This window comes from Plecotus auritus, assembly GCF_963455305.1.
Source record: "Plecotus auritus genome assembly, chromosome: 7".
Taxonomy (NCBI): domain Eukaryota; kingdom Metazoa; phylum Chordata; class Mammalia; order Chiroptera; family Vespertilionidae; genus Plecotus; species Plecotus auritus.
Genome location: NC_137774.1, coordinates 39,520,416 through 39,543,749, shown reverse-complemented (window position 1 = coordinate 39,543,749; position 23,334 = coordinate 39,520,416). Strand labels below are relative to the sequence as shown.

The following is a 23,334-nucleotide window of genomic DNA, read 5'->3' as shown; positions in this document are numbered from 1 at the left end:
CATTCTAAGTCAGTATGTATTCCACTTATATGTGTGTTCATAATCATTGTTATGTTAAAAACAATTTCTTCTAACCTACTAAAATAGAAAAAAAATACCAATTACGCTTCTGCAATACTAGTAGGACCTACTCCTCACTGTCACTGTGAGAAGGAAAGGAGCAAATTCATGCAAAGTATGCGGCACTGGCTGAGCACGCTCCTTGTTGCATAAGGTGTGCTTTCTAGATTACAGATCTGATCACCTGTCTTCCCTACAACAGCTGAGCTCCCCATCTCCTCCAGAGCAGCCCAGGTTTGTGGCCAGGTGGTCAAGGCCTCAGGATGCCCCATCCCCAGTGGATCTCCTGCTCCCCTGGTCTTACACCCTCTATTCCAGCACTTTCCACAAGGTCACAAAATGCTTCACCTCCATTCTGCTGACCGGCTCTTCCTTTCACCAAATGTACTTCTCCACTCTGCTTTCCCATTATCGGTCTGGTAAGACCCCTTATTCGACTCAAATTTTTCCTCCTGGTGACATCAACTCTTGCCCCAGAGGTACCACTCCGGCTTATGCCTTATTTTTGGTCTTTATGTATTTTAATGATTGACCCACTCCACATTTTGCCGAATTGGTCCCTTAATTAGATTATTGTAACAACAAAGAACTCTTCTCTGAAGCCCTTCTTCACAATCCTGAGCTATGGATTCCATAATGTTATAGTGGATTTAACATAGTGGGATTATGCTTGAATTTGAATTCACCTCTGAGGCACACAAAGAAAGCCAAGAGCATAAGTGTGAAAGGCTAATGACAAATTTGGAAAGGCAAACTGAATCTTTATTTCTAACGCTGATCAAACTTTCTATATAGGGTCAATATGTTTTGGTGGTGTTCAAAATGGTAACCTACTTTCAAATTTAAATGTTAAATGGTGAGGTTTACATCAAAACTAATATTCCACAAGCGCACATTTAAAGCAAGAATCACTACTCTAGGCAGTGAATATGGTTTCTTGGAACTCAACATGCAAGTAATAGATAATCCAGAGATATGGACTTTATTGCTACATGGGAATTACTTTTAAAGTTGTGGGAATTTTATATAAAGCAAAGCTACACACCTAGTAATTTCGGCATATTAAGTTATCTTTACTATTTTTTTCCTAGAAAATAGGTGATATTTCTATCTACACATTTTTAAACATAAAATCTGTTTTTACCTCATTGTCCATCAGTAGATGAGTGGATAAAAAAGCTGTGGTACATTTACACAATGAAATACTACTTGGCCATAAAAAGAAGGAAGTCTTTTGTGACAGCAGGGATGGACCTGGAGAGTATTATGCTAAGTGAAACAAGCCAGTCAGAGAAAGACAAATACCATATGATTTCATCTATATGTGGAAACTAACAAATAAAATAAGCAAACAAACAAGTAGAAATGGACACATAGATACAGAAAACAGACTGACAGCTGTCATAACACAGGGAGTTGAGGGGTTGGGTGAAAAAGGTAAAGGGATTAATTTTTTTAAAAAAACCTCATAGACACAGAAAACAGTATCATGATTGCAAAAGGGAAAGGGGGTGGGGAGGCAGAAGAGGGTTAAGGGGGGGATAAATGGTGATGGAAGGCAACTTGTCTTTGGATGGTGAACACAATATACAGATGATATGTTATAGAATTGTACACTTGAAGCATATATAATTTTATTAGCCAATGTCACCCCAATAAATTCAGTAAAAATTAATGAAAAAATCATTTTCTTGAGTGCTTGAATTTTATTAGTGGCAACAAATACTGTCAGTTGTTTTCCTTGAAATAGCAGGTTCACTTCATTCATTTTATTTCATTTTTTGGTTCATTCTCACCCAAGGATATTTTCCCATTGATTTTTAGGGAGAGTAGAAGAGAGAGGGAAAGACAGAGAGAAACATCAATGTGAGAGAAACACATTGATTGATTGCCTCCTGCATGAGCCCCAACTAGGGCCTGGACTGGGGAGGACCCTGAAACCGAGGTATGTGCCCTTGTCCGGAATCAAACCCAGGACCCTTCAGTCCACAGGCTGATGCTCTATCCACTGAGCCAAACCAGCTAGGGTGCTTCATTCATTTTAAATAAATATCTGCCAAATCAACAATCTATAACCATAGTATGTCAGTTTGTCCTTTAAGTAAGATGGTATTCCAGGAAAAAAAAATGTCTATTTAGCTCTCAATTCAAGCAGTCTCACAGATGCTTTTCCTCATGACATCGATATTTAAAAGGATGGGTACTTAAGTTAGTAAAAATAAAAATTCTTACTGCTTCATCACGGAGCTTTTTAAAGGAATCTGGGCTTTAAAACTTTTTAAATTTACTGCAAGTGTGTGATGGTGAAGAAAGCAATGGGTACCAGTGTGGTTGGGTGCCACTGCCTTGCTTCATGAAACGGCACTAGCCGTTTTACCCACTGATGCTTTGGCACCATTGGTGCAAACAGAACACAGTGAAAAAAGCAAATAATGCCTTGTTATTACTCAGAAAATAGTTTTGACCTCGCAGGACCTTGGGAAGGGTCCTGAGGGAACCCTGGCCCATGCTTGGAGGACTGTTGCTATAGAGCATGAGACATGGTATGGAAATGAAACCCCCAACACTCTGGTCGGCAGGGGTGACTTTCTGGAGGAGACGATGCCCAAACTGATTTGTGGAGGTAAATGAGTTGGGTGCAGATGGGAGCAAGAGAAAGGGGACAAAAGGGAATTCTAACCCGTGGGGATGGGGGCAAAATGAATGAAGGCCCAGGGCAGTCAGTGCTTTGGTCAGGGAGATGCAATTCTTTCAGTACAGATGCCTGCAGGAGGCAGGACTTGACTCTGAAGGCCGAGAAGGTGAACTTGATGGATGTTAAGCAGCAGAGAGATAGGATCAGGTTTGCATTTTGGAAAGATTGGGCTGCGACCCTGTGGCTGATAAACGGGTGTATGTGCTGAGGGTCCAAAAGAAGACTGCAGCTCTGGGAAGAGAAGAGAGAGGGAAAGATACAGAAATGATAAAGGCAGTTTATCCACGGAAACTGGTGGCTTATTGGATGGTTATGGGTGAGGGAGAGCTAGTATTGTCAAGGTTTATTCCTAAAGTTCAAGAGTAACTTCAGTGGTTATTCTGAAAGACTATCATTTAATATTTGAAAGAATTATTATTATACAACATTTCAAACATATAAAAATAGAAAGATACAATAAAGCTCCTTTCTTATTTATGTCTTTGTATTGTGTGTGCATATATTATATCTCAGTTCACATGTTTTATACTGTATAACTACATATTACAGTTCAATTGCATGCCCACTCCAAATTACTGTTAAATACACTCTGCTGTGCTCTTTGGCTGATACAAAAAGGTGACAAACAGAGAGCCTGATATCAATTCTAGATTGTACAAATGCCTTTCTCCCCCACTAGGATCCTCATTCTGTGTAAACATTTAGTCATTCTGCAAGAATCCCAGACTTGACTCTCCTACTCCTGGATGATTTCATCTGTTTCTATAACTACACTTATCAATTCTGATCCATGCTTTGTTTTACCTCTCATTCTACTATTCATTTGGATATCTCTTGAAAATACGCCCAAAAGGATCAGGGCCATGTTCCCTATTTTCATTAAAGGATCAACCGTATTTTTTTTTTCAGCAGCTCAAGCTTAAAACCTAGAAGACATCCTCTTCCTTACAACTTTCATACAAATTTCCACCCCCTGTTCTTCCCCTTTCCACATTACCTTGGCTTCCAGGCCCTTTATCTATATGTGCACTATTTGTTTAGATTGCTCTCCATTCTTTAGAGCTCTTTAGATTCTTCAGAGCTGCCTAATTAAACTCCTGATGTCACCACCCTTTTCTGCTCCCTTACTTCTCTCTATCCAATCTTACTTCAAGACAAAATCTCATCATTGCTTCATGTAGAGCTGTTGTCATCTATCATCTATGTATCTATCATCTATGTATCTATGTATCTATCTACCATCTATCATCTGTCTACTTATCTATTCATCTATCTGAATAATGTCACAAATACCCCTAGGTCCACCATGCAATCTGAAAGTTAGGTCTTTAGTAATAACTTACATCTAACTACATTGTAGCTTCTGCTGCATACTTCTAACTCTCCCCTCTTGAATTTGGTCATTCATTCACACAGATTCATATGCATTTGTAATCAAATTCTTTCTAGTTAAAAAAAATAATTGGTCTAGTTCTCATCCTTGGTATTTTAGAGGCGTAGAAAGCATTAGAAGATCAATAACACCATCTTCTAACATTCATGGACAATTCTTGGCATTGTGAATTAGATACAAGAGATAATTTTCTATTTTTACTGGCAGTTTAAAATAGTAGATACTAAAACAAATTGCATACTGTTCTAAGACATGTCAGTCTACCTCTTCAAAATGTTGTCCTGTTTGGAAATATGATATTTAAGGACAATCATTAATATCTTATTCATATTTTGAGAAAAAATTTTCTCATGAACAGAATCAAATCATAGGTAGTGAAATTCATTAGTGGTTACTTAGTGACCTGCTGGGTTAACTACCTCTGTTTGGGGACTATCACCTACATAACCAGGGCTGGCCACCCAGAATAAAATTTCATCTTTGCTGGGCCATTCTAAAGAAGCAAGGCCACTTAATCCTCAATACTTCACTTATTTGGCACCCCGATTTTTTTTTCAGTGTAGCTTTATTTAATTTTATAAGTAATTAAATCAATACTTTATTATATGAATTGAATTAGAGTATTTATTAGTTTAGAATACAATTACTGTTGATGAATGTCATTTGAGGGAGAGTCGTCTGCTCTTTAGAAATAGCCTAGTTTGCTTTACAATACAGCAAGAACAAGAATGCTTCCCCAGGTCAGTGTATTTAAATATTTCCTGGATGGGTGAGTAACATTCTAGGATGATTATGCCTGATCATTGGCACATTACATTTCAGGGGCTGATATTTTTCATTTATTCATCCCACTATCCACCGAGAATTATTGGATATAGTTTCTATGACCAAGATTTTGAAAGGTAGAGTGATGTGTTAAGACTTGCTCTCAGAAGGCGGTAAGCAGAGCGGAGATGGATAAACATAATAGTGCAATAAAATTTGGCCATTTGATGAATGGTTTATATCCTTCAAATAAAGAACGACACTATACTCACATCCTGTGAGAGTGGCAGGCAGATGTTACTAAATGTGGATGTGGAAGCTGAGCTTCATGCCTTTTCCACTTTACTCTGAGAGACAAGACAGTAGCTGGAAATGAACCCAATATTCCTGTGCTGCAACTCTGCCAAAGGATAATAGTGTGTTCAAAGCGACAATGTCAATAAGAGGAATCATAAATTGTTACAAATATTGGAGAAGAATAATTTTCGGCTGGAAAGGGCAAAGGTTGCTTCTTGAAGGGTGAGGACATTGGGGATGGGTTGCCACATGCATTTTAATTGGTGACTACAGTCTCCAACATGACCTCACATTGGTTACATGGAGATTCTCTTGCTGACGAGTTTCCCCAGGGCAGCCTTCATGTCCTGATTTCTCAGACTGTAGATGAAAGGATTTAACATTGGAGTCACTGCCATGTACATCACAGTTATCACAGCATCATTTAGACTGTAGCTAGTCAGAGGGCGGAAATACATGCCCATGACTGTCCCATAATACAAAGAAACAACTGTGAGGTGGGAACCACAGGTGGAGAAGGCTTTGCGCACACCCTTGGTGGATGGAACATGTTAAGACTGTGGAAAAGACCCGAACATAGGAGATGATGATGCATAGCAATGGCACAGAGAAATCACCAACCCCGAGGTACATCATCTTCATGTTAAAGTGGATGTCAGAGCAGGACAGCTTGAGCAAAGGGGTAATGTCACAGTAGAAGTTGGCCACTTCCTGGTTGCCACAGAAGGACAGGCCAGCTGTGAGCAGAGTATGGGGGAGGGCATTAGTGTTTCCAACCACCCAAGACCCAACAACTAGCAGGACACAAGTTTGTGGGCTCATAATCGTTGTGTAATGAAGTGGCGGGCTGATGGCCACAGCACGATCATATGCCATTGCAGCCAGGATATAGCTATCTGTGTTACCCAAAGCAATCATGAAACACATCTGTGTCAGGCATCCCCCAAAGGAGATGGATTTGGTGCTCAAGAGATGGTTGGCTAGCATCTTCGGGATGGTTACACAGGAGAAGAAGATGTCAACAAAGGAGAGGTTAGCAAGGAGAAAATACATCGGGTGGTGAAGGCGAATGTCAGAGCAAATGGCCAAGATGATGACCCAGTTTCCAATCAGTGTGATGGGGAAAATGAGCAGGAAGAGGATGAAGAAGAAATCTTCCTGTTCCTGCTGATTGCTAACTCGCAGGAGGATAAAATCTAGGGTAGAGGATTGAATAACTTCCCTCATTATTCTTTTATTAAGATTGGGGAGAGAAATCCAGAATTATTAGTGAAGTTACTGTGTATAATGATCTTCCGTATCCACCCGTTTTGTCTCAATGATAAGTCATCTCTGCAACTGAGTTTACTAAATCCATAGAAAGCCAGCATTTTGGGAAAATATCCTTGTTGCTCAGTGGGACTAATTGACAGTTAGGCCTGGACACTCATGTCTAAGAAGTGAGAAATTTTTGAATTACAATTGCCCAACCTCCCCCATCCCAGTGCCACTACCCAACCATATAGTATTTAATCAATTAACAAGTACTGGATTCTCATATTGCATGAACTAGATACTTTGTTAGGCTTACGGAAAAAATAAAAAATATGTGAAAATGCAATCTTATTAATCTATTTATTCAACCTGCAAACAGTCTCTGCTCTCAGGGACCTTCTAACTTAATGGAGAAGCCAGAATCACGTGGCAATTTTATTAAATATGATATGGAAATGGCAGCATTTTGGAGTCTTTAGCTAAATAAACCAGTGCAAAAGGTGTGTTAGTACAAGGACCAGCCTGGAAATTAGGAATTGCTCCACGGACCAAAGTCATAGTGATCCCAGGCCCAAGGAGTAAAAGGTATCTGCACTCACACTGACAGATTATAAATCACAAGGACCACAGAGTTACGATCTAGGAAAAACAAGCCTAGTGAATTTCCTCCCCAAGATTCCCATTTTCAAATAAGACTTTCACCACCTCCTTTGATACGTTTTACCTTTTTGTAAAACTCTAATATAGATCATTGCAAAGCTTTTCTCTTTGGTCTTCTCTTTTCTTTTTTATTTCTTGTGGTGTCTCATCCAATTCTACAGTCACTTCGTGGACAGCACAGTAAACTCTCAGATCTGTATCTGTCCCTTTGATGTCTCTCTCCCATATTTTTACCTTCAGTCATTCTGCCATCATGTCTGTCCAAACTCTCTACTTTGCACATCCAACCTAAGTAGTTTGCAGGCTGTTTTTCAGGCATGGAACCATACTGTGTTTGTGTGTGTGTGTGTGTGTGTTTGTGTGTGAGTGTGTGTGTGTTTAATCACCCCCAGAGAGTTCATTGTGAAACATTGTTCATTTTATGAACCAATAAGATTGCACTTAACATTTCTAGAGTTAAATCATGGTTTATTTCTTTGGTTCTCCACATGTGGGCTGCTCACAGGCACACACACCCAGTTATCCTTCACTTTTACACCTGATCTTGTTGATTATTTAAAAGAATTGTAACATAATTTAGCTTTTCTAGCTACTGTCTCAGAGCTTTAGCTTAGATAGTCATCATTTTCTACCTGAAATACTGTCATGTTTCCTTAGCTTATTGACTATAGATCCCCTCCTCTTTGATCCACTTGTACTCTGAGGCATACTAACTATGGCAGAGCCTACTAGCTCCTTATCCAAACCCATGTTGTTCTCTTCTTCCGGGATGCACAAGTAGACTAGATTTCCCAGGCTCCCTTGCACTGAGGTGTGGCCATGTGACTGAGTTTTCAACTGCCAGTTCATCCTTGTATTCCATTTCTGGGCTTCCTCCATACTTGTTTTTCCCTTGTGCACGCTAGATAAAATGGCCAAGGAGCTAAATGGGATGGTGGAGTCACATGGTGAAATGAGCTTGTGTCTCCAGTTCTCTACATACCAGAGCCACCCACCACCAAAGATACCCACTGGGACTGTTGCATAGGAGGGACATAACCTTTCATTCTGTTTAAACAATTATACAGTTTGAGATCTATTTCTTAACTTTAGCCTTTATTATTTTATATTGTACTATTTAATGTCCTTTCCCCAGGATATCCTGAATAATTCACTAATTTTTCCAAAAAGAACTCTACTCAGTAATTAATTAAAACATTATTCTCAACATGTGTGACTTATGTGTTGGGCACAGGGGATACAGATCTAAGTATATTTTCCCCAAATATAATGAACCTAAAATTTCCAGATTGTCTATCTCTGAACCTAAAAGAATTTGGAATTATTTCCTGAAATGCCTTTTCTTATCTTTGCACAGAATCATAATATCTTAGGGTTGAGAGGGTTCAATAAAGCTAAAGGGCTAGAGAGCATGGTAATTTCTTTGGTGTGCAAGTATAAGGTTTTTAGTGCTGTGATTCTTGGCAATATGGCAAAGTAAGCTGATGTGGACAGAGCCCATTCCAAGTAAAGTACATAGAAATTATAAATAAATTTAAAAAATAATGAAATATACATATAAACAAATCTGAAAGAAAGAAATGTGAATACGTAGGTATGAGAAACAAAAAGAATGCTCAGCAAGCCAGAGCTGATTGTGTTATGGCCCGTTGAGGTTTCCAACTATTAACAAGGCCCTAAAGGCAGGGGTCTGGCTTGTAATGTCTCTTTGGTACAGGAGATGTGCCCACAGATCTACATGAAGTAGTGAGCTAATTTGAGTCCTCTGTGTAAAACATACAAGTCCTGCCCTATTTGTAAAATAACACTAGAATTTTTTTTTTTTTTTTGCTATGTCAGAATTGGAAAGGAAAGTACAAAAGAACAAAATTCACAGAAAATATGATTGTCCACAAAGAAAACCCAAAATAATCTCTATATAAGTCAATAATTCCCAAGGAAGACAAGTATCATATGATTGCATTAATATGTGGAATCTAATGAACAAAATAAACTAACAAGCAAAATAATAAAAGACTCATAGATAGAGAGCAGGCTGACAGATGTTGGTGTGTGTGGGAGAGCCTAGTAGGGAGTAGGGTGGAAGAAAAGAGTGGTGGGGGGAGAGAATTCCCAAGAGAATCTCTAGAGATATCAGCAAGTTTGTTTCATATAGACCAATATTAGAAACAATCAACACTGTTCATATACTTAAATAATAATAAATCAGAAAATACAATTTTTATAAAGACTCCTCACAACAGCAATAGAAAATACTAAGGAATTTAGAAATCATTCGAACACAAGCGGTCCAACAGGTTTCAAAAATTACAAAATTTTACTGAAGGACAAAAAAAAAATATAAAGGAATACATAAAAAAATAAAGAGATAAGCAATGTTAATGGCAAGACTCAATGTGGTAAAATTGTCAGTTCTCTTCCAATTAATCTATGAATTGGATGCAATCTCAATCAAAATATTAGTGGTTTCTTTTAAACATGAAATTTAGCATGCAGAAGAATGAGGAGCCATAAAGAGCTAAGACAGGTTAGAATAAGGAGGGAGTAATGATCCCATTAGGATTCAAGATGGTTTGCTATGGAAATTCAAACAGTGGAGTAGTGCTGATGTCGGGAATGAAAAATAGACCTATTAACAGATGATAGAGTCAGACGCAGATCAAGCATTTATTAGCAGAGGGCATATGACATGGCTTGGGTTAGAAATGGGCAGGGAAAGGAGGGACTGACCATGAAGTAAAGAGTGTTGGAACAATGGGATACCTATCTATGAAAAATAATCCTTAAAGGATCAATTGTGAAAAGCAAAACTTCAAAAAATGTAGAGGAACATGTAAGCATATCAAATCAAGACATTGTTCTCCTCACACTTATACAATGTTATATATCAATTATATCTCAATTACACTGAAATAATTTTAGAGGACAATATGTTTATGATACAAGAAATGTAATTAATTTATTAAACCAGCACAAAGCACACAAAATGTAAGAAAAAATTCTTACACATTGACTACTTTAAATGAAATTAAAAACTTTTATATGGTAAAAGACACTATAAAGAAAGGGGAACGATAAGTCTTGGCCTGGAAAGAGGTGTCTGCTATACACATAATCAATGAAGCACTAGTATTCAGAATACATATGAGTCTCACACACTGATAAGAAGGGGACCAAAGCCCTAACTGGTTTGGCTCAGTGGATAGAGTGTCAGCCTGTGGCCTCAAGGGTCCCAGGTTTGATTCTGGTCAAAGGCATGTACCTTGGTTGCGGGCACATACCCAGTGGGGAGTGTGCAGGAGGCAGCTGATTGATGTTTCTCATCGATGTTTCTAACTCTCTATCCCTCTCCCTTTCTCTCTGTAAAAGATTAATAAAATATATTTTAAAAAAAGAAGGGGACCAAAAATGCAGTAGGAAATAATGGGCAAAAGGTTAGAATAGACAAGTCAGGAGAGGAAAAGAGTACAGCCAATAAACAAAAGAAAAATGTGAAATGAAAACAAAACTTAAGAATAATGGAGAAGACACGCACAGTGGGAAATCAGCCTAGAAAATAAGTTTGTGGTTATACTGTGGGGAATTTTTAGTATGGACTGGATTCCTTGCATACTGAAAATTAGGTTAGTGGATGTAAATTGAACTATACTTTTTTGGTAATAGAAATATGCAACCGTTTGTTTAATACAAACTTAGATATTTTGGCAATATAAGATGACTGATGAGTAAGTCAACATTTGAATGACAATCTGGTGCAATGATGATCATAGGTTGATTAAAAAGAGCGTTAATAAATGTAATAAAAAGCTGCACCATATAAGAAGTGGTTGGTATAATCAATATGAGAACTAAACACACAGGGAAACAGAGAAGAGAAGTTTCTGAGCACAGGGACTTCATGTTCTGCAGTGTCATCATGGGAGAGGTGATTTCTGCTGAAAGACTGAGGAGAGAGGTGGAAGGACCATATGCCTACAGGGAGAGGAGTCAGGAGAAGCATCAGCATGAATGCCAGAGACAGAGTGAGAGTCCTGAGTTCACTGGAATGAACCAAAGTTCCAGGTAGTGGTGAGTCACTGAAATCATTTTTCCTGGAAAGTATTTGTGCTCTGAGTGTGACAGTGCTGAGGATAGGTTTTCAGGAACACAGAGGCCAAATACTTCCCCTTGGCATCATGGGTAACAGAAACACACACACACACACACACACACACACACACACTATTCCTTCAGGAGGCGGAGAGCTCAGGACTGAAGTACCCAAATCAGAACTACCCCTTCCTATGTCTTCCTTTTTTTGAAATAAAAGGGGATCCAAGAGAAAGATTGGGTTAGAAAATTATTAATACATAGAGTTATAAGTGTTTTGGGACAAAAAATATGGTACAAAATTTTACACTTCTAAATTATTGGATAAGATGAAACAAGCAAAACGTTGATAGCAATGTTGTGCTGTGCAGATGTCTGCTGGTTGCAGAATTCAAACGGACACTAAAATGTTAAAAATTAAATGGTAGCAGTGAGCTTTAAACACGGAACAACACAGTGCTGGTAAATATAAACAATGATCAAAAAAAGGATAAATCAAAAAGGTTAAAACAAACAAACAAACTACCCCTTCCTCATCCTGTTTTTATGAATGAGGCCCCAAAATAACCATTTTCAGATTAGAAGGGTTCCTCTCTCTCTCTTTCTCTCTCTCTTTCTTAGTCTTTCTTGAGACCTTCGGTTCTGGAGCCAAAGTGTGGGTCTTAGTTTTGCCAGTCCTTCTCTGTGTGACTTCAGGCAATTCAATTCACCAATTTGTTCATCTTATTAAAATAAAAAGACAAGACAATTCTACTCACCTCTTGTAGGTGTTGTAAGGGTCCAAGGGGGACGATATATGTAGTGCAGTTGCTGGCTACCTATCCTTTGATGTCACTGTCATAGAGAATCTGTTCTCTGATGTCCACAGGCCCTACCTAGGGAGTAGCTCAGATGCTCTCACAAAGGGCCCTGGCCCTGTGGCCTTCACTCCTCTCTCACAAATGGGAAGTTTACAGCCAGCTGTTCCAACACCTGTTATCATTCCTTTTTGGAGGCCGGGTGTGGAGCAGGAGTCCTCTGTCCCTGAGGCAGAAGAGATAAGGCTTGGATGGTTTAGAAGGGGAGCCCCAGGTTTTCTGACCATGGAGCAGAAGGGGTGGCCACAGCTGTCCTGGATGGAGCCGGAAGATGACTTTCCTCCTCTAGGCAGCAGGAAGGCTCATAGGACAGAGAAAACTGTGACTTATGCACCAGGTTATAAAGTCTCTTGAAACAGGTCTCCCATGTTCATTCAAGCCATAGTTAGAGTAATTGTTGAGACCCATTAGACACTCCTGCAGCTGTGCCTGAGGGGACATCATGCTCTCAAGAGTAATCTTTCCCAGAGTTCTTCTAGAAGGAAGAAGGGGCAATGGAATTTTTGAGATAGTATGTCTCCAGGGTCCAAGCACTAGGCTGCCCAATTCTAACCTCTTTGTTGGAATATGGGCCCCTGTCCTCTGCTGTTCAGGACACACTTGGAACCATCTCTTGGGATACAAGGATTGTGGTACGACTGAGCTCCTGGTCTTTATTTCAAGCCTTTCTGGTATTAAATGTGCAAAGAAGAATTGTATTCCACCTTTGTCTAGGATTTGTCTTGAGAAGTGTTATGGGTAAGAGACCTATTTACTAGTAAACTTTCTTTTTTCTAATATTTTGATAGCAGGACTCCAAATTTTTTAGATTTGTGGAGATGCCAAGGGCCTAGATGTTATCTAGCTTGCTTTGTGTATATATCACCTTTATGACAGCCCTGATTGATGCTCACTGTGCTGTGACTTAGCCCCTCCTCTGTAGAGGACCATGGTAAAGATTGTGAGTGCTGGCTGGGTTTCAGTCCAGGCTTTGCAGCTTACTGGCTCTAACTGAGTTTGGAAAGTATGTGCTCACTCATCTTTATAATGGGAATAACAACTGCATGGCAGCAACAACATCGTCATAAAGTTGTTCTGAGGATCAAATGAATTAATATATGAAAAGTTCTGAAACCAGAGCCTGGTACATAGTTAGCACTTAGAATAACAGAAAAGTATAACTATTTTACTGCTTCTTTATTACCTGCTATAGGCCCAGTGTACAAAATTCTTGCATGGGAGCAGGGGAGGGAGGCTGTGGGGGTTGGCCTCAGCTTGGCCTGCATCCTCTCACAATCTGGGACCCCTTGGGGGATGTCCGACTTCCAGTTTAAGCTTGATAGGACATCCCTCTCACAATCTGGGACCTCTGGCTCCTAACTGCTCACCTGCCTGTCTGCCTGATTGCTCCTAACCAGTCTGCCTGCCTGCCTGATCTCCCCTAACTGCTTGCCTGCCTGCCTGCCTGCCTGATCACCGGTAACCACCTCTGCCTTGCCCCCGCCACAACGGCTTCGTCTGGAAAGATGTCCGGAAGGTCATTCGGCTGTCTGGTCTAATTAGCATATTATGTTTTTATTATTATAGATAATATGCCTATTAACTGCCAATTTTACTCTGAGTCATGTAATGGTTGAACAAAGCTCCAAAATCTTCTTCAGATGTTGAAATACTTGTTGAATTACATTTTCCTTTAGACGTCTTTCAAGTTGCACCGCCAGTTCGCTCCTGTGTTAAGATCATGCTGCAGGGGTCAGGGCATGGGCTCCTCCGACATGGGTAAAGTGACATCTCATGAGAATATTTTCTTCCTAGCGATCACATTTTGCTCTTTATGTTCTGCTCGGAATCTCTGACCACTCCCTTCCATGTTTCATTTTCTGGGTACCATTAGGGTCAAGGAATTGTGGAATGACATCAAAGAGAACTATGAACAAAATGATGTTTTAAACCTAAACATTGCAAATATTTCCATGTATAGTGAGTGACTACATCTTTCATTAGCTTATGAAAGAAATCTCTGACCTTCCATGTCCTAAAGGGAAAAATGCTGTGTATGGTGAGAGAGGCTAAATTGAATTGTTAGAAAATTCCAGGCTTTGTTAAATTTCTTCTAATATAAAGACACTTAAAGAAGGATGATCTATGAAATCTATTTGCAGAGTAAGAGAAGAGGAGCAACACCTTAAGCACTTGGAAGAAAAACCTATATTTGAAAGCAATTAAAGAAGAAAACAGAATTTTTTAAAAAAAAAATTTTCCTCAAGAAATCAGAAACACCAACCAGAAAGGATATATGCACCCCTATGTTCATAGCAGCAAAATTCACCATAGCTAAGATTTGGAAACAGCCTAAGTGCCCATCAGCAGATGAGTGGATTAGAAAACTGTGGTCATCTACGCAATGGAATACTCCGCTGCTGTAAAAAAGAAGGAACTTTTACCATTTGCAGCAGCATGGATGGACCTGGAGAGCATTATGCTAAGCAAAATAAGCCAGTTGGGGAAAAATAAATATCACATGATCTCACTCATTTGTGGAATATAATGAACAACATAAACTGATGAACAAAAATAGATCCAGAGACAGAGGAACACTGAACAGACTGTCAAACCTCAGAGAGAAGGTAGGGGAGTGTGAGTTGGCGGGGAAGAGATCAACCAAAGGACTTATATGCATGCAATGTTCTTGAACAATGGGGCGGTGGGGTCTTGTCCTGGGGGGTGGGAGTGACTGGGGAGGGGCCCATGGGGGAAAATGGAGACATTTGTAAACACATTTTTTCCATATTCTTAAGACATTTAAAATAAGAGAGTACAAACAAAAGAAAAAATTTAGATGAAAATGAAATTCATATAGAAACAGCAGAAAGAAGTGAATAAGGAACATAAAATTAATTTTAACTGGCTTTTTAGGCAGAATTGACATTTCAGAAAAACAGTTAATAATGTTCAGGGAAGAATTCAGGAACCGCCTTAGTCTATTTGGGCTTATATAAAAAAAATACCACAGGAGGGAATAATGGCGGCGGAATAGACAGACGTGTTCCGAGCCTTGTCCCGGAGCAGAAAGAAGGAACAGCTGAGGGTCGCACAAGGAGTGTTTGTTGGCCGGTTGGGAGACAGCTGAATTCCAGAAGGAGGTGGGGGACTGCTGAGCGGGGTTCCCCTGACCTGGCAGCACCAACTGCGGCTGGGTCCCCTCCCGGAGCTGCGGGGTTGGACGCGGAGTCTGCGCCATCTTGATCCGGAAAGTGGAGCTTATCTGAAGCCTGAGAATCCACAACTGCGGCACCCCAGGAACAGCTGCGAGCCCCAGAACAACGCTCCCCAACTGGCGCAAGCACACGGGTTCAGAGGAGCTCTACACTCCACCACGGAAAGGTCAGATTTCGCCTGGGATAAGGAGAGAGAGAACTACATAACCAGACACCCAGAGAAGAGAGACCATGGGGAGACAAAGAGGCAGCCCGCATATGAAAGAAAAGCAGGAATCACCAGAAAAGGAAGTAAACGAAATGGAGGCAAGCAACCTTCCAGAAAAAGAATTCAGAGAAATGGTCATAAGGTGGCTGAAAAGAATGGAAGACAAATTCGACAATATGAGCAAGAACCAAGAGGAAATGAAGAAGAACCAAGAAGAAATGAAAAATGACATCGCTGCTGTAAAGAACTCAATAGAAAGCATCAAGAGTAGACTAGAAGAAGCAGAGGACCGCATCAGTGAGCTAGAAGACAAGATGGAAAAAAATACCCAAGAAAAGCAACTTCTAGAAAAAAAAATTAAAAGCCAGGAGGAGAGTCTAAGGGAACTTTGGGACAACACGAAACAAAACAACATCCGCATAATAGGGGTTCCAGAAGGAAAGGAAGCTGAGCAAGGAATAGAAAACCTCTTTGAAGAAATAATGACAGAAAATTTCCCAGATATAGGGAAGAAAAAACACACACAAATCCAAGAAGCTCACAGAGTCCCAAGCAAAATGAACCCCAAAAGACCGACGCCAAGGCACATTATAATTAAATTGGCAAACAACAACGACAAAGTAAGAATCTTAAAAGCAGCAAGAGAGAGACAGAAAGTTACATACAAAGGAACCCCCATCAGACTAGCAACTGATTTCTCAACAGAAACTCATCAGGCCAGAAGGGAATGGAATGAAATATACAAAGTCATGCAAAGGAAGGGGCTGAATCCAAGAATACTGTACCCAGCAAGGCTGTCAATCAAAATTGAAGGTGAAATCAGGAGCTTCACAGACAAAAAAGGACTAAGGGAATTTATTACCACCAAACCAGCAATGCAAGAAATGCTAAAGGGTCTGCTGTAAAAAAAAAGAAATAGGAAGTGAAGAAGTAACACAGGGGTAAAGAATAGGAATGGCGACAAATAAGTACCTATCAATAATAACTTTAAATGTAAATGGATTAAATGCCCCAATCAAAAGACATAGGGTAACAGATTGGATAAGAAAACACGACCCATATATCTGCTGTCTACAAGAAACCCACCTCAGAAAAAAAGACGCACACAGACTGAGGGTGAAGGGATGGAAAAAGGTTTTCCAGGCAAATGGAACTGAAAAAAAAGCTGGGGTAGCAATACTTATTTCTGACAAATTAGATCTCAAACTGAAGGACATAACAAGAGATAAGGAAGGCCATTTCATAATACTAAAGGGAGCAATCCAACAAGAAGAAATAACTCTGGTAAACATATATGCACCCAATACAGGAGCACCCAAATACATAAAAAAACTCCTGGAGGATATCAAGGGAGAGATTGACAGCAATACAATCATAGTAGGAGACTTTAATACCCCACTATCACCATTAGACAAATCCTCTAAACAAAACATCAGCAAAGAAACATCAATCCTAAATGACTCACTAGACCAGATGGAATTAATTGTCATCTTCAGAACATTTCACCCCAAAGCCACAGAATATACATTCTTCTCAAGTGCACATGGGTCATTTTCAAAGATAGACCATATGTTGGGACACAGGCAAAGTCTCTTCAAATTCAAGAAGATAGAAATCATATCAAGCATCTTCTCAGACCACAGTGGCATAAAACTGGAAATCAACTACAATAAAAACAACCCAAAGAAATCAAACACATGGAGACTAAACAGCATGCTATTAAACCATGACTGGGTTACCAGAGAGATCAAAGAAGAAATAAAAAACATCATGACAACAAATGACAATGAAAACACTACAATCCAAAATCTATGGGACACAGCGAAAGCAGTCTTGAGAGGGAAGTTCATAGCTCTACAAGCCTACTGCAAAAAACAAGAAACAGGGGTAATAAATTACCTAACCCAACAACTCAAAGAGTTAGAAAAAGAGCAACAAGAAAAGCCCAGTGTAAGCAGAAGGAAGGAAATAATAAAGATCAGAGCACAGATAAACGACATAGAGACCAAAGAAACAATTCAAAAGATCAACAAGACCAAGAGCTTGTTCTTTGAAAGGATAAACAAGATTGATGAACCTCTAGCCAGGCTCACCAAGAAGCAAAGAGAGAGGACCCAAATAAACAAGATCAGAAATGAAAGAGGTGAAATAACAACAGATCCCGCTGAAATACAAAGGATTGTTAAAAAATACTACGAACAACTCTATTCCAACAAACTGGACAACCTGGAGGAAATGGACATATTCCTAGAAAAATATAACCTTCCAAAACTCAATCAGGAAGAATCTAAACAGCTCAACATGCCAGTAACTATGGAAGAAATTGAAGCAGTCATCAAAGAGCTTCCGGCAAACAAAAGCCCGGGGCCAGACGGCTTCACAGGAGAGTTCTACCAAACATTCAAGGAAGAACTAAAACCTATCCTCCTCAGACTATTCCAAAAAATTCAAGAGGAAGGAACACTTCCAAGCTCCTTCTATGAAGCCAGCATCACCCTAATACCAAAACCAGATAAAGACAACACAATGAAGGAGAATTACAGGCCAATATCCCTCATGAATGTAGATGCCAAAATCCTCAATAAAATTCTAGCAAATAGGATCCAGCAGTACATCAGAAAGATCATACACCATGACCAAGTAGGATTTATCCCAGGAATGCAAGGATGGTTCAATATCCGCAAATCAATAAATGTGATACATCACATAAACAAATTGAGAGATAAAAATCACATAGTCATATCAATTGATGCAGAAAAAGCATTTGACAAAATCCAACACCCTTTCTTGATAAAAACTCTCAACAAGGTGGGAATAGAAGGATCATACCTCAACATAATAAAAGCTATATATGATAAACCCACAGCTAACATCATACTCAATGGGCAAAAACTAAAACCATTTCCCCTAAGAACAGGAACAAGACAGGGATGCCCACTCTCACCACTCCTGTTTGACATAGTACTGGAAGTATTAGCCACTGCAATTAGACAAGAAGAAGAAATAAAAGGCATCCAAATTGGAAAAGAAGAAGTAAAGCTGTCCTTATTTGCAGATGACATGATATTGTACATAAAAAACCCGAAAGACTCCATAAAAAAACTAACAGACTTAATAAATGAATTCGGCAATGTAGCAGGATACAAAATTAATGCCAAGAAATCTATGGCATTTCTATACACCAACAATGAACTTACAGAAAGAGAGACTAAAAAAGCAATCCCATTTTCCATTGCACCAAAAAAATTAAGATACTTAGGAATAAACCTAACCAAGGAGGTAAAAGACCTATATGCGGAAAACTACAGGACCCTGAAAAAAGAGATAGAGGAAGATGTAAACAGATGGAAGAACATACCATGTTCATGGATTGGTAGAATCAACATCATTAAAATGTCCATACTACCCAAAGCAATCTATAGATTCAATGCACTCCCCATTAAAATACCAACGGCGTATTTCACAGACCTAGAAAGAACTCTCCAAAAATTCATCTGGAATAAAAAAAGACCCCGAATAGCCACAGCAATCCTGAGAAAGAAGAATAAAGTAGGAGGGATCTCAATACCAGATTTCAAGCTGTATTACAAAGCCACTGTCCTCAAAACAGCCTGGTACTGGCACAAGAACAGACATATAGATCAATGGAACAGAATAGAGAATCCAGATATCGACCCAAACCAATATGCGCATTTAATATTTGACAAAGGAGGCATGAGCATACAATGGAGTCAAGACAGTCTCTTTAATAAATGGTGTTGGGAAAATTGGACAGATACATGCAAAAAAATGAAACTAGATCACCAACTTACACCATACACAAAAATAAACTCAAAATGGGTACAGGACTTAAATATAAGACGGGAAACCATAAAAATACTAGAGGAATCCACAGGCAGCAAAATCTCAGACATATGCCAAAAGAACTTTTTCAGTGATACTGCCCCTAGGGCAATGGAAGCCAAACAGAAAATAAACAAATGGGACTACATCAAAATAAAAAGCTTTTGCACAGCAAAAGAAACCATCAACAAAACAACAAGAAAGACCACTGTATGGGAGAACATATTTGCAAATGGTATCACTGATAAAGGTTTAATTTCCAACATCTACAGGCAGCTTATACAACTTAATAAAAGGAAGATAAAGGATCCAATAAAAAAAATGGACAACGGACCTAAATAGAATCTTTTCGAAAGAAGACAGAAGGAAGGCCAAGAGACACATGAAAACATGCTCAAAGTCACTAATTATCTGAGAGATGCAAATCAAAACAACAATGCGATACCATCTCACACCTGTCAGAATGGCAATCATCAACAAATCAACAAACGACAAGTGTTGGCGAGGATGCGGAGAAAAAGGAACCCTCGTGCACTGCTGGTGGGAATGCAGACTGGTGCAGCCACTGTGGAGAACAGTATGGAGTTTCCTCAAAAAACTGAAAATGGAACTCCCATTTGACCCAGTAATCCCACTCCTAGGAATATATCCTAAGAAACCAGAAACACCAATCAGAAAGGATATATGCACCCCTATGTTCATAGCAGCACAATTTACAATAGCTAAGATTTGGAAACAGCCTAGGTGCCCATCAGCAGATGACTGGATCAGAAAACTATGGTACATCTATACAATGGAATACTATGCTGCCGTAAAAAAGAAGGAATTACTACCATTTGTAGGCACTTGGATGGAATTAGAGAACATTATGCTAAGTGAAATAAGCCAGTCAATGAAAGAAAAATACCACATGATCCCACTCATTTGGGGATAATGAAAAACATTATAAACTGATGAACAAAAAGATAGTTACAGAGGCAGTAAAGCATCAAACAGACTGTCAAATTACAGTGGTAAGGTTAGGGAGAGGTGGGGGAAATAAGAGATCAACTGAAGGACTTATATGCATGTATATAAGAGTAAGCAACGGATACAAAACATTGGGGGGTGAGGGCATGTATGGGATTGGGGTGGGGGTGAGGGGCAATGGTAAGATATGTACACATATAATACCTTAATAAAATTTGAAAAAAAAAAAATACCACAGACTAGGTAGCTTATGAACAACAGAAATTTATTTTTCACGGTTCTGGAGGCTTGAGAAATCCAGAATCATGGTGCAGGCTTCTTGGTTCCTGTGTCCTCTCTTGGCAGACGCAGGGAGAGACCTCTGTAGGATCTCTTTTATAAGAGCACTAGTCTTGTTTGTGAGGCCCCACCTCCTAATACCATCACATTGGTCATGAAGATTTGACCATATGAATTGAGTTGGGAGGACACAAAAATTCAGACCATGTTAATATTATGTTGCTATTATTTAACCAAATTGTAGCATGCCTCTGTGGTCCATTCAGGAAAAAAGAAGTTAGAGTTGTAGATTCTAATGATCACGGACATTGTGTTGTTGCTACACAATGAGGGGCAAGGAAGACTATGTCTGAAACTATGTCTAGAGTGAATATATCATTTCCTCACTCAATAGCAAAGATTAACAGGTTATCAAAACAATTTAAAAAAACCCACCCACCGAAGCAACACTATTGAGAACTCAGACTCCCCAGGAATGAAATTGTGGGTAACATCAGTAAATGAAGACCAATGCCAGTTATTTGACACTCTCGTCAGAGATCTGAGCATCAGCCATGTGGTCAGCCCTTTCTTAGCTCCTATGTTGTAGAAATACCAACTTTTGCTTTTTTGTTACCCAATCAAGAGGGTGTAACTTTTTTCTTCAGTTTACATCTCTGGGTCACTTCAGCTTCTTTCTTTTCCCACCTTTATTCCTTTTCAGGACACACCTATGTATGTAATTCCCTGTGTTCAGTATTCTTGGTTTAAACATATCTAGTGTCATTTGTCTTTCCAGAATGGATCTTAACGGAGATGCCAGATATATAATGGATAGCTAAGGTCCAGTGTAATTATGTATAATCATTGTCATATTACATTTCCAAGACTAATATTTTCATACATTCATTCTGTTTTCTACCAATATTCATTGGATGCACTTATTTGACCAAGATTATAAAAGTAAAGAGATATGTTAAGACAGCTCATGTTAAGTGGTGTTTAAGCATAGTAGAGGTGAGAACATAATAGTCCAATCAAAATAACAATTGAATAATGATTTATACCCTTCAGCATGAACTATTGTGACCTTATGAAGGTGGTGAGGCAGATAATTAGTATTCTTAATATGTAAATAGAGACACTTAGCCTCAGTCTTTTCTCAACTTTACTTACATGGAGCCATAGCTGAGGCATGAACCCAGTATTTTGTGCTGCAAAACTGCCAAGGGACAATAATGTGTACAAAGTGATAAATTCAATAAGATGTATCATAAATTGTTACAAGATTTCAGAGAATTCCCTTCCCAGCCCCCTTTTAGTATTCTGTCCCTTTGTTCTTTTTTTCTAATTTATCTTTATTATCAAAATTATTACAGATGTCCTCCTTCCCACCCCCCATTGACCCCCTTCTACCCACTCCCTTCCCTCTCCAGGCCTTTACCCCACTGTTGTCTGTGCCCATCGGTTATGCATATATGCATATAAGGCCTTTGGCTGATCTCTTCCCCCCACCCCTTCTCTCTGAGAATCCCCAGTCTGTTGCATGCTTCCAAGTCTCTGGGTCTATTTGGTTTGTCAAATTATTTTGTTCATTAAATTCCACATATAAGTGAGATCATGTGATACTTGTCTATCTCTGAGTGGCTTATTTCACTTAGCACAATACTCTCAGCAGAGAAGAATTTCTAACTAGAAAGATGAAAGGCAGTTTCTTAGAGGGGGAGACATTGGAGATTGATTTCCAGGTGCCTGCTAATGGTGACTACAGTCTCCAATACGACCTCACATTGGTTACATGGAGATTCTCTTGCTGACGAGTTTCCCCAGGGCAGCCTTCATGTTCTGATTTCTCAGACTGTAGATGAAAGGATTTAACATTGGAGTCACTGCCATGTACATCACAGTTATCACAGCATCATTTAGACTGTAGCTAGTCAGAGGGCGGAAATACATGCCCATGACTGTCCCATAATACAAAGAAACAACTGTGAGGTGGGAACCACAGGTGGAGAAGGCTTTGCGCTCACCCTTCATAGATGGAACATGTAAGACTGTGGAAAAGACCCGAACATAGGAGATGATGATACATAGCAATGGCACAGAGAAAACACCAACCCCGAGGTACATCATCTTCACATTAAAGTAGATGTCAGAGCAGGACAGCTTGAGCAAAGGGGTAATGTCACAGTAGAAGTTGGCCACTTCCTGGTTCCCACAGAAGGACAGACCAGCTGTGAGCAGAGTATGGGGGAGGGCATTAGTGTTTCCAACCACCCAAGACCCAACAACTAGCAGGACACAAGTTCGTGAGCTCATAATATTTGTGTAATGAAGTGGCCGGCTGATGGCCGCAGCACGATCATATGCCATTGCAGCCAGGATATAGCTATCTGTGTTACCCAAAGCAATCATGAAATACATCTGTGTCAGGCATCCCCCAAAGGAGATGGTTTTGGTGCTCAAGAGATGGTTGGCTAGCATCTTTGGGATGGTTACACAGGAGAAGAAGATGTCAACAAAGGAGAGGTTAGCAAGGAGAAAATACATCGGGTGGTGAAGGCGAATGTCGGAGCAAATGGCCAAGATGATGAGCAGGTTTCCAATCAGTGTGATGGGGAAAATGAGCAGGAAGAGGATGAAGAAGAAATCTTCCTGTTCCTGCTGACTGCTAACTCCCAGGAGGATAAAATCCAGGGTAAAGGATTGATTACCTTCCCTCATGTCTCTTTTATTAAGAAAGGGAGAAGAATCAGAATTATTTTACTGTTATAATAACTTTTTTACTC

The 23,334-nt window shown here is 39.5% G+C and overlaps 1 pseudogene across 1 annotated transcript; it reads right to left on the bottom strand.

Annotated features, from left to right (window-relative positions):
- Window positions 1-5,506: 5,506 nt before the first annotated feature.
- Window positions 5,507-23,269, bottom strand: LOC308252566 (olfactory receptor 1A1-like; annotated as a pseudogene). Its single transcript has 2 exons — window positions 22,948-23,269; window positions 5,507-6,106 (listed from the first exon to the last, which is right to left on the bottom strand). The product of its transcript is annotated as an olfactory receptor 1A1-like (transcript).
- Between the last annotated feature and the right edge of the window lie 65 nt (window positions 23,270-23,334).